The sequence below is a fragment of the Manis pentadactyla genome, chromosome 16, assembly GCF_030020395.1.
Source record: "Manis pentadactyla isolate mManPen7 chromosome 16, mManPen7.hap1, whole genome shotgun sequence".
Classification (NCBI taxonomy): Eukaryota; Metazoa; Chordata; class Mammalia; order Pholidota; family Manidae; genus Manis; species Manis pentadactyla.
The window spans coordinates 20,040,321-20,052,620 of record NC_080034.1 but is presented as its reverse complement, the minus strand read 5'-3'; the positions used below and the strand labels follow the sequence as shown (position 1 = coordinate 20,052,620).

General features: G+C 38.6%; 1 long non-coding RNA gene across 2 annotated transcripts in view; it reads right to left on the bottom strand.

Annotated features, from left to right (window-relative positions):
* LOC130681284 (uncharacterized) overlaps positions 1–11,134 on the bottom strand; it is a 35,238-nt gene extending 24,104 nt beyond the window's left edge. Inside the window, exons 1-2 of one of the 2 annotated variants that reach the window (XR_008994327.1) lie at positions 10,756–11,134; positions 4,121–4,253 (exon numbers count right to left, since the gene is read on the bottom strand). This is a non-coding gene — a long non-coding RNA (uncharacterized LOC130681284). The remainder of the gene's footprint in view (positions 1–4,120; positions 4,254–10,755) is intronic. The other variant, XR_008994326.1, reaches the window with a different exon arrangement.
* Between the last annotated feature and the right edge of the window lie 1,166 nt (positions 11,135–12,300).

Here is a 12,300-nt window from a genome sequence, read left to right as displayed (position 1 = left end):
GGGGCTCTTTCCATTTCCTGGGACCATGACCCTCTACTGGCTGCTTTGGGATGGTTATGATCAAGTTCTTCCTGCAAAAGTCCATTACTCTGAAAGCCTGAACTGCTCCATCGCCAGAATAACTTGCAAAGTGTGAATTTTCCTTAAACAGAAGATTAATAATAGTTACCAATGTTTCTCTGTCTTCATTTGCTTTTGGATCTCAGAGGGATTTCTTATGCTATAATGAAGCAGCTACTGTTTTCATGAGACACGGTATTTTTTTTTCCCAGATATGATTTTCTTTTGAAAGGAACAAGCCTGGGCATGCAAAGACCTGGGCTCTCTAAGCTATCACTTGGCAGCTGTGTGACCTTGAAGAAGTTGCATCCATTCATGCTAAAAACATGAGAGTACCTGCTATGTGCCAGGAGCTGGGATACAATGGTGAGGAAGGCAAAGGAAACTGACCCAAGAAACAGGCCATTACAATTTGCTTTAAAGAAGGTTGGTCCATGACACCCAAGAACAGAGAGGAAAGAACTTGAAGTCTGTTTGAAGGAGGGAAGGACCTTCCACAAAACAGGTAGAACTTCAGCTCTAGTGCTGTGAAATACTTTGTCAGCTGCACTGGACCACAAGCTTTTTGGGAGTACGTATTGATAAGAAAGGTATACATTTCATTTCTACTGGTGGTAATAGTTAAAATTAGATTATGCTTATGTGACTTTCAAAGTGTAAGGTTAGCATATATTTTCTACCTCCCAACTAACAGACTTTAGAATAAACTAATGATCTCCATCTGTTTTAATTCCATCCTATTTTTATAACCACAAATTAATCATTGTTATTATGTTGCTTTATACAATCAAGGCTTATTTAGAATCATCTAAATATTTAGTAATTGCTTACTGTATCTTATTTGCATCCCACACCTTCCTTTTGAATTCAATTTTATTCTTCCTGCAATAATAGGGTGTGTTTTGGGGGCACATTCAATTGTTATTGTTATTTTAATGATAGTTTAGTATAGCATAGAAGTCTAGGCTAATGGCCATCTTTTTTCAGCATCTTGAAGATGAACTTTCTGAATCCCATTGATTGAAAACCTGACCTCAAAAACACCCCCATCCTCTGTCCTAGCAGTACAAGTATTGAAAGAAGACTTTAACTGAGCAAACTTTGGTTGAGAGGGCATGAAGAACAAGGCTTCCATCAATCTTGTTTCTCTCATTTAATTTGATTTCTGACTTGAGCCCTGTCAGAGGGCGTATTGTCTCCTGACTTCAAGGGTTGCTGTTGAGAATTCTTACATCAATCTATTTATTGTTCATTTTGGGTAATCTGACTTTTCTGACTTGCTTGGTGAGATTTTCATCTTCGATATTCTGCTGTTTCACTACAGTGTGTTAAGAATAGATTGACTGTGAACTTTCTGAATCTGATGATTTATGTGTTTCATAAATTTTGGAAAGTTCTTAATCATTGTATCTTCCAATATTGTCTCCTCCTTATTTTTAATCTATTTTCCTTCTGGAACTCCTATTAGATAAATACCTTTTCACCCTATCCCACTGTCTCTTCCTCTCCGTATTTTTCACCTCTTCATCTCTCTGTGATACATCTATCTTCCACTTTGCTAATGCTCACTTAGCTCTTTCTAATAGTGTCTGTTGAGTTTTTAATTTCAATAAATGCACTTTTCATTTCTCAGCATTATGTTTGTTTTTTTTGTCACCTTTGCAGTTTTACTTTTCTCCTGATCTTTATTGTTTTACGTCTTTCACTCTTAGGCATTCAACCATGCTGTTGGTGGTATCTGCTGACTCTGGCTCACTATAGCTTGTGTGCTTTATGATTTTAGATTGTGAGTCATACCCCCAGTGAGCCTCTACCTGGGAGGATCCTGTGAGGCCTGGATTAGATGTCTGGTCCTTCAGAAGGCTTTACATTTGCTGCTGTCAAATGCCTGAGCAGTCAAAAAACTGGAACAGTTTTTACATAAATCGCTCAGATTGGGAGTTCTTGAGCCACAAGTGCAAGCCCCAGATCCGTGTGATGGCAGGTCTCCATTATGAATTATTAAAGAAGGCTTTCTTTTTACTCAGAATCCAGATGGAAATTAACTTCCTTGTCATCTCCCAGTCAGCAGCCGGACTCATTTCAGGACCTGCCAATCACTAAAAACAAAGTTCTTGGAGTCCCATTCTAGTTCCCAGCCTTGTGTGGAGCTGTATGTGGAGCCGGGTCCTGTCTCCTGTCTCCAGGTGTCTGTATCTACACGACAAGCTCTGGGCTACTGGGGTGAACACCCTTTTCCCATCAACCTCTTCCTCTCCAGCGGCCACACACTTACCTCCTCCACACCACTCTGGTTTTCCGTTTCCTTTTCATTTTAGCTGCTAAACATTTCCCATACTTTTTAATAATTTCAGCTATTCATTTAAAAAGAAGTTTGGTATAATTCATCCAGCATTTCTAAGTGTTTTATAATTGGAGGGTCTACAATTCTCTCTATTGTTAGAAATGTGCATTCCTATACACTCTGAGAAACAGATCACAAAGGAATTTTAACTAGGTGAAATAATATTATGTGAAAGGGTGGCCATATCATCTGGCTAACATGCTAGACAGAATTCGCTATGCTTAGCATACTATGACCTCAAATATTGAGAATGGCAGGGGGTGGGGACTTGAATGAATCGAGAACAAAATAATGCTTTTTGAGGTATAATAATCAAGCAGAAAATTGTACAGCTGAAGGGGACCCTGGAGATTAATGTATTCATGCATTTATTCACTCATCAATTATTTGATGCATGTTGATGATGACCCAGAAACAGCAAGGGATGCAATTCCTTTTGTTACAAAGCTCACCTGTGGATGGGTAGCAACACACAGTGAACACTAATCAAATGTTTAAGTAACATAGGTGTAGATGGTGATAGAGGAGCTGCAGAGGGATGGAGGGAGACTGGGAGCTATTAGCTTCCATGAAGTAGCAACAGGAGTGGAGTGCTAAACCATGAGAAGGGGCCAGCCAGGAGAAGGCCAGGGAAGAGCTCCCAAGCCTGACGCAGTCTGCAACGGAGCTGGCCGAGTGTGCTGGGAGCCTGAGTGAGAAACCAGAGCAGACGGAGGGGCTGGGAACACAGACACAGATTTTGCCAGACTTGGCCCCGGCTGGGGCTCTGACCGTACCTTTTCTACCCTCCAACCCCCGCCTTTCACATGCTGCTAATCCTGTTGCCAGCTGTCCTGCTCAGCTTTGTCTTTAAGCAAGCTGTCATCTACCACATCAAATATTTCTAAGCGCCCACACGAGCCACAAGAACACCTAGAACACCTGCTTCTGCGGTATTTGGACCCCTTGTTCCAAATCCTCACAGCCTTTACAACTAATGACTCTGTTTATATGAGTTCTTGCACCTGTTGTTTTTATACAATTCTGTGTTCACTCCAATAACCACTAATTATGTTCTGGTATAACAGATACAAAATTTGCTGTTATGGTTTTAGAAAACAAACAACATACTTGATATGTTGATAGGAAAACCTCTAGCTTTAAGTGTAAAATTCCCATACACTTGTGTTATGTGTTGATTTCTACTGCTCTCTTCATGTTAAGCACAGGAACAGACACACAAATATGTGCATATATATTTATTATGACAGTATCAAAATAAAAAAACTGGAACTGTATTAAGTCTTCCTTCCTTGTACTATTACTCATTAATAACTATATACTCTTAATAGTTTAAAAACTATTTCCTTGATTTCACTTCATTTCCATGGTAAACATGGAGGTAACTAGTATTACTCCCCTTCTTTTACAGTGATTTGAAAACTGAGTCCAAAAGGGGGACTGATTTGACCATGAGACCACAATACTGAGAACAGAGTGAGGGTGAAATGTCCAGTTCCTCCCCATACTAAGTGAATAATGTCAACATATACCTTAATTTGCAGTAACTCAGTATTTTAAATAGCTATGTAATTTTCAGCCATTAGCAGGAAGGCTGCCATGCTTGAGTTTTCTTTTAAAACAAACATTCACTGACCAAGATTCATTACTGAATACCATGCCAAAATACAATTTTCAATTTTTATACTTAGACATATAGGACTTTATTTTCTTTACCTTATTTTTTGAAGGCCTTTCCATAGGAAGTCTGGGTCTTCCATGAATTCTCTGATGGGGTGTATTTCTGAGACACTCATCATGTTAGATGGAGTTTTTTCACTAATCCTTTGCACAGCAACTGAAAACCGACCTAGAGATGAGTGTTGAAAACATTAAGCTTAGACACGAAAAGCATTCAGTGGGAGGAGTATCCTAGCACAGCTGTGTTTTCCCAGGGCACAGTCTTAATTTAATCTTAGTATCAGAGCTGCAAATGGAGAGGCTCTTTGCAGTATTAGGATTTGTCAAGTGGCTTTTCTCAGTCCGCGTGTTGCCTCAGTGCTGTCACCATCCTGCCCACCCCATCCGACGCTTTTCAGCACACGCTTCGGGACAAGTCAGAACACAAACCAGGGACTGAAGAGCTTTCTCATGCTTCTGTGTTGCGTTTCGGGTTTTGCTTTACTTGCTCTAGTTAAGTCTTTTTACTTCTAGTCTTTGATGGCAAGGTACTCCGCTCCATGCTACTTGCCTAGGAAATACATCAGTTGGGAAAATAAACTGTCATGGACTCACACACATCTGCTTTCTAACCATCCTTTGAATAGCTAGGCTTTGGGAGGGGGCAAAAATAGCTCTTGGAACCAAAGTAAGGATCAAAATACAAGGTCTCCCAACCATCCTCTCCTTATTCATTAACTTTTAAGTGTCACAGAAACAGATCAAAATCCCGGCAGTCATTGCTATGCTGTCACTTGATTGGACAGCATTTTGAAAACAGAGACGATTCTCATCACACAGAAATGGGGGAGAGCAGTGGGAAGGGGTCTAGTTATTAGGCTGGGTTGACCGGTGAGCATCGCTTCCTCCACCCCTACTTACAAGTTTCTCCCTTGGGGAAGAATTTTGAATATTGAATGAAGGGAGAATATTAGCAAAATTAGGCATTTCCTAAATCAGTAATAGCTAATGTTCACTATGTGATGAGTGTATACCAAGTGTTTTCTATGTAATATTTCATGTCATCCTCACAACTACCCAGTGGGCTGGGTACCTCTATTAGCCCCTTTTCACAGGTCAGGACGTGGTTGTGCAGAGAAGTTAAGTGCCTTTCCTAAGGCCACACAGTCAGGAAAGAATGGGGCAGATCTGAACCCAGACAGTCTCGCCTCAGGGCCTGAATGCTGAATCACCAGTAAGTGGAGCATAGCTTGCTTGTTATGTGGAGGGCATCCTTCTAGGTGTGTCCTCAGGAATCTTATATTCTAGCAAGGAATGAAGTCAAGAGTCGCAGAGTTGGAGGGATGATACAAAGTCCAAAATCCTTTGCCCAGTTTTCCCAGACTTTTATTTTGTGACTCAGCTTACTTTTCTAATCTAATTGCCTACCATCTACTATTTTCCTACTGAAGCCTGGACTCACTGTGGTGTGTCTAGAGAAACTCCTACCTTCACAGCTCCATGTGTTTGTTTACTAGAATGTCCTCCACTAGGTCCCCCATGCAGATCAGTTCTTCTCTAATGATTCTCCACGGAGCTAGCTCTCCTTATACTCAAACTTAAGAGCATTCCTTCCCTCCTCTTACAATAACCACTGCGAGCTAGGTATTATTCTAAGCTTTATATCTATCTGAGGCAAGACTTGAGGAAACCTAGAAGAGTGTTCTTGGGAAAGGGAATGGACAATTCAGAGGCTCCACGGCAGGAGTGTGTTAAGCATGTACCAAACCACAGGAAGGCCAGTAGCATGGAAGAGCAGGAGCAAAAATGAGCTATGTGAGTGCTCAGGGCCAGCCACCTTTCCTTTTCTTTAGGTCCTCCTTGATAACATGACACTCAGGCTTGCCTAGTGGAGTGGTTCTTTGGGATCTTATCATTACAGTTTTTCAATTTCATGTATAACCAAAAATGGCCATAGTTGCCACTGAGGGTAGAGGCAGATTTTTCCCTCTTAGGCTGGTAGAGAGAAACACATGGGAAAAGTGATTGGGACTTAAAGGGAGAATATAACTGAAAAAAGACTAAAAAAGGAAAGGGGGTGATTTTATATATAAATGCAGAATAAATATGAACTAACATGCAGAATCCTTATGTAGATTTATTCAAAATAAAGAATCAAAGAAGAGAATCTACCAGGAAGATAGAACAACTCAAATTTTGTGCCGACCTATCAGCACAGCCTCAGAATATGTAAAATAATATTTCCAGAACTAAAAGGAGAAATAGACAAATTGATAATCATAATGGGAAATCCTTACACTAAAGAATATAAATTGAATGAGCAGACAAAAATAAGTAAAAATGTGAGATTTGAACATGATTAACAAAGTCGAGGTACTTGATACATACATATTGACAAGCACACCCAATTAACTGCAGACTACACTTTTTTTCAAGTATATATGGGACATTACAAAGAAATTTGACCAGATACTTGGCCATAAAGCAAGTCTTAACAAACATCAAAAACTGAGATAAGGCAGAGTATGATCCCTGACCACACAATATAATTAAGTTACTAATAAAAAACAAAAATACCAATATGAAAACTCCCACAATTTTAGAAAGTAATTAATATATTACTAAATAACCCAGTGGATGAAACCAAAAATTATCACGGGAATTCAAATATATTTTTAATTGACATATTGAAAACATGCCCTATCAAAACTTGTGGGCTGCATCCAAGCTAGGCTTCAAGGGAAATTTATAGGCTTAAATGCATCTATTAGAAAAGTAGAAAAACTGAGAGTGAACGATCTAAGTATCCATTTCAAGATGTGAGAAAAAGATCAGCAAACTCAAAGAAAGTAGAGAAGGTGTATAATAAAGAATAAAGTAGAAACTAGTAAAACATAAAACATACAATGAGGTTTATTTGATTTAAAACCACTATCTTTAAAAAAGACTATTAAATTGACAAACACCTGACCAGTCTGATCAAGAAAGGAGAGAGAAAGGGAAAGGGAGCAGGAGGGGACAGAGGGGTAGAGGGGAGAGGGGACAAAGAGCAAATAAACTTAGGAATGCAGAGTCATTGAAAAGATCCTAAGATGTTCATGGGACTAATTCTATACCAATAATTTGAAAAATGTAGATGAAATGGACAACTTCATAGAAAATCGCAATGTACCAAAATGGACACAGGAAGAATAGAAGGATTTGAATAGGTCTATATCTAGCAAAGGAAAGTAGCCTATAAATAAAATCTTTCCCATCCTAGAATTCACTAGTGAATGCTACCAAACAAGTAAAGAGTAACATCAAACTTACATAAACTTTTCCAGAGAATAGCCAAAGAAGTACTTTTTATGAGACCCACATAGTTTGATACCCAAACCTGACAAGACGTACAAGCAAAGAAGTTACAGGCCATTCTCTCTTATGAACATACACGCCAAGACTATGAAAAACAATAATGAATCAAGTACAGTGATAGATAAGAAGAATGATAGATCATTACCAAACTGGGTTCATTTCAGATATGTAAGTTAAGTTTTAAATGAAAAATCAGCGTAATTAGGAAAAAGTCATATGATAATCTAATAGATGCAGAAAAAGCTTTTGATGAAATTCCTCACTTTATAATAAAAACTCTTGCCTTCCCAAAGTATTGAGAAAAATTCCCAAGAAACATATTTTGGATGACTACTTCTATATAATATTATATTGGTGGTTCTAGCCAGTGCAACAAGATAAGAAAAAAATAAACGAAGTCTATTAGGACTGGAAAGGGAGAAATAAATCTGTCATTATTCATATATAATTTCACATGCAGAAAAATTCAAAATCTCTACAGATAAACTATTTAGAATTAGTAGGAGAATCGAACAAGGGCACTGTATGTGGCCAATAAACAAATCACATAGTTCGTTTTTGTACATAATTAAATTTCTATAAACCAGCAGTAAGCAATTAGAAAATAAAATGTTAAATATAATACCATTCATCAGCAGTATACAAAAATCATATGTCTAAGAACCAGTCTAAAGAAAGTGTGCAAGACCTCTGCACAGAAAACTACAAAACATTTTTGGGAGATACTGAAGATCTAACTAATGGAGAGAAATAGCATGTTGATGAAGTAGATTAGTATTACAAAAATTCTGTTTCGTAACCACTCCAAAAGGTAGTGGTTTAAAACAGCAACAAGTCTATCATTGCTCATGATTCTGTGGCTTGACTAGGGCTCGGCTGGGCAGTGTTGCTGGTCTCACCTGGGGTCTTACGCAGCTGCAATTAGATGGCAGCTAGGACTACAACAACTAAGATGTCTTGACCCGCTGACTGACTCCCTAGTGGAGATGGATGGGAGGCTGGGCTTCTCTCCATCTTTGCATGTAATCCAGGGCTTTTCTCTCTCCACAGAGCCTTTCTATATGCTCTCCAAGCAGTGTGTCTGAACTTATATGGCCGCTCAGGGATCACCAAAGTGCAAAAGTGGAAGCTGCCTGGCCTTGTTAAGACTTGAGTCCAGAATTGGCAAGCTGTTTCTTCTGCTATATTCTGATAGTTAAAGCAAGTCACAAAGTCAACCCAGATTTAATGTGGGAGAGGACTGACTACATAGGGCCTGAATCCTGGCAGGTGTGGTTCACTGGGTGCCATGTTTAGAGACTGGCTATCACAGTGTACTCTCTGGTCTTCAAGGATTCACATGCTTTGCAGGCAAAATGTACTTATGCCTATCTTTCTCTGGACTCCCAAAGCCTCAACCCATTATGGCATCTTGTCATCTCAATCATGTTCCCATTCAGATGGGGCTCTTCAGAGTTTTCTCCTGGGTGTGGTTCCTTGGGTACAGATAATGAATTGTGCAGATTGTGAATCGAAAAGACAGGTTATGTCCACCTCCCTACCCAACACACATACATACACCCACTCAACATACATTCATAAGCTAGGGATAGGATAATTAAAAGTAGATGCTTGCATTCAAAAGCAGGGAATGAAAGGAAGCGCAGAGCAGTCACTGATCCACAACAATTCCAAACTCCACTACTACACCTGCTTCTTAGAGTGGTTCTCCAGGCTCTGCACTCCACCCTCTAGGGGGCCCTTTGAAACATCCTCCCTTTCTCATTATAAATGAACCCTATTTGCACCTAAGAAACCTCTGTAACCTGCTTCCTTCCCATAGAAGTTTGAGGACCCAGGGGCCTCTTAATTATGAGGACTTGGAGGCCTCTTTTCATTTTGAAATGTCTCTGCCCAAGCCAGCACAGTTCTTCAAAAATTTCTGTGAGTTTCTGATGTATCAAATGATAAACTGACTCTCTTAGATAAAAGTCTTCTTCCTACTTTTCTGCTTCACTTATCTATTGCTCTTAGCACACTCTCAAAACTAAATAGCTTAAAATAACAATTTATTATTTCTTATGATTCTGTGGGTTGTTTGGAAAATGCTGATAAATTGGAGTACTTAAAGTTATAAGGAACTTCTAAAAAAAAAATCAATGACAAAAAACTTAAGAAAAATGGGGAGGGAATGTAAATAGGCCTTTCAGAAAACAGGGTATCTAAAAGGCCAATAAATATATGAGAGAATGCTTAGCTTCGTTAGTCACCAGAGAAATTAAAATTAAAAATACAATGATACCACAATGCTACCCAAAAGGATGGCTAAAATAAACCTGATTATAAGCAAAATTGCTGGAGGTAATATAAATTTGTATAATCACTTTGGAAAATTGTGTCATATCTATTACACATAAAACATACTTTATGTCCCAGCAATTCCACTTTAAGGTGTACATTTAACAGAAATGCATACATACAAGCACACAAAAGACATGTACATGAATGTTCATAGAGGTGTTATTTTTAATGTCTTCAAGGAGAAACAACTCTAATATCCATCAGCAACTAAAACAAATCAACTCATGTAATATAGTTATAAATGAAATATTACACAGCAAGGAAGAGGAATGAACTGCTATATACAACATGACTCAATCTCCCAAACACAACAATAAGCAAAAGAAACCAGACACAGAAAGTACATACTGTGTGATTTCATTCATATAAAGTACTAGTTAGTGGGTTAGTGGGGAGAGGGACTCGTAATGTTCTATTTCTTGGCTATGAGTTGTTTCAGTAGTTGTTCTTTTTGTAGTAATTCACTGAGCTATGAACCTGAGCAAAAGTAAGAAGGAGGAAGGATTTTGAAATTTAGTAGAGCATACAAAGGAGACTAATCAGTTCTGCCTGGGAGAGGCTTCATAGCTGAGTTATGAATGAGGAGGAAATGAGCACCAAGTCAACCAGGGGGAAGAAAATATTTGGGGAATAGGGATTCCTTGAGCCCAGGAATCAAAGTGTGAAACAGTTTGCCATAAATTGGGGCTCCGCAAGAAATTTCATATGATGGGCTTGGAGGAAGGGAAGGTGAGGTGAGGTGGAAGAGAAAAGAAAGTCCATGCCAAGTAATTCAGATTTTATCACGTAGGAAGATACTGAGAGGCTCTAAGTGTAGAAGCATATGCTCTGATTTGCATTTTTAAAAGACAGGCTGGCTGCAGGACAGATTGGAAGGGAGTGCCTGGCTAATCGTGCCCCCCCTCCACATGTCTGTCCAAGGTCGCCTTTCGCCCAGCTCCAAAGGCTGAGTGGACGAGAGGCCAACCTTAGCTCCGGAAAACAGTGAAGCTCACAGAGGCACTCTCAGGGTCCTGTGTCCTTGATCTCACTACACCGGAAAAATCACAGGAAGATCAGAACTGGATGACAGAGACAGAACTGTCAGTGAAAACTGCTCCACTCAAGTGTCTTAATGGTGAGCACTGAGTGATGGTCCCAGACCCAAAACACCAGGAAGGACACACACTGAAGTACCTGCCTATCCATTAATCTACCACAACCAGCCTTTCCTGTCCTTCATCAAGTCGAAACTAGCTCTTCCTAGGCTTTTCCTCATCAAAACCAGTTAAACCTGTTATAATTCTCTGCCTCCCATAGCTCAACTGTTAAAGACATATTTTCCCCATAATTGCAAGCTGAGAAAATCTACCTTGTTAAAGTCACACAAATGGAAACCTAATAAACATAGATGTTCAACCTGATTATTAATCAGAGAAATGCAATTAAAATGAAATACTATTTCACAGATATCATATTGGCAAAGATTTTGAAGTCTGATAATGCAACTGTGGGAAAAAGGATACTTTCATATACAGCAGATGAGATTGGAAATTGGTGTGACTTGTCTGGGACAGCAATTTATTAACACCTTAGAGAGCTAAAGATACACCAGTCATCAAGCCAGACATGCCACTTCTAAGTAGAGACTGTGCAGAGATTCTCAAACTCTCTGTAATGAAAAACCAAGTGTTTTAAAGAACTTTTGGCAACCTGTTGAGGATCAATATTTTTGTAAAATACAGTAAAGAGTAATTCATAAAACAAATGAAAAATAGACACACAAAATACAAACCTGAATAACTTTTTATTTTTAGATTCAGTAGACATGGTAATCAAGTCAATTGCTTTTAAAGTTGTGAAATGCTTATTCTCAATTTCTCTGCTTTCTGGTCATGATCTGGTAACTGTCTGCAGTCCACAGTTTGAGGAGCACTAAATGCACAAGTCAGTCCACAGAGACAGTGGATGTATTTAAAGAAGAATGTTCATTGCAGCACTGTTTTAAATATAAAAAATTTCAAAGTCACTATCATAGGGGAAAATAAACATGGTAGTAATACAATGAACTACAACATAGCAATTAAAATGAATAGACTAGATCTACACATATTAACATGGATAAATCTCGAAACCAAAAGATTGAGTGAACAAAAAAATGTCAGCAGAATCTGCTTTGTCTGATGCCATTTACATAAGTTTCAAAAACACTCAAAACAACATTATATAAAGGTCTGAGGGATATGAACATACTTACTAAGATTATGGAAGGGAGATTACACATCAACTTCAGGATAGCAATTTTCCTTTGGGAAGTGTGAGAAGGAATATGAGATTAGAGAACTTGATTTTATCTGTAAAGTTTTATTTCCATAAAAAAATTGAAACATATTGTATAATGTCAGTATTCATGAAATCTGGTCATTGGGTTTATGGATGCCATGTTCCCTTTCTAAAAAATGGGAAACTTGGATTATTTCATAATTTTTAATTTAAAAAGGCAATGCAAACAGTTCAAGAAAATTCACAACTTTGAAAAACGGAAATAGTTTTAAGTGCCA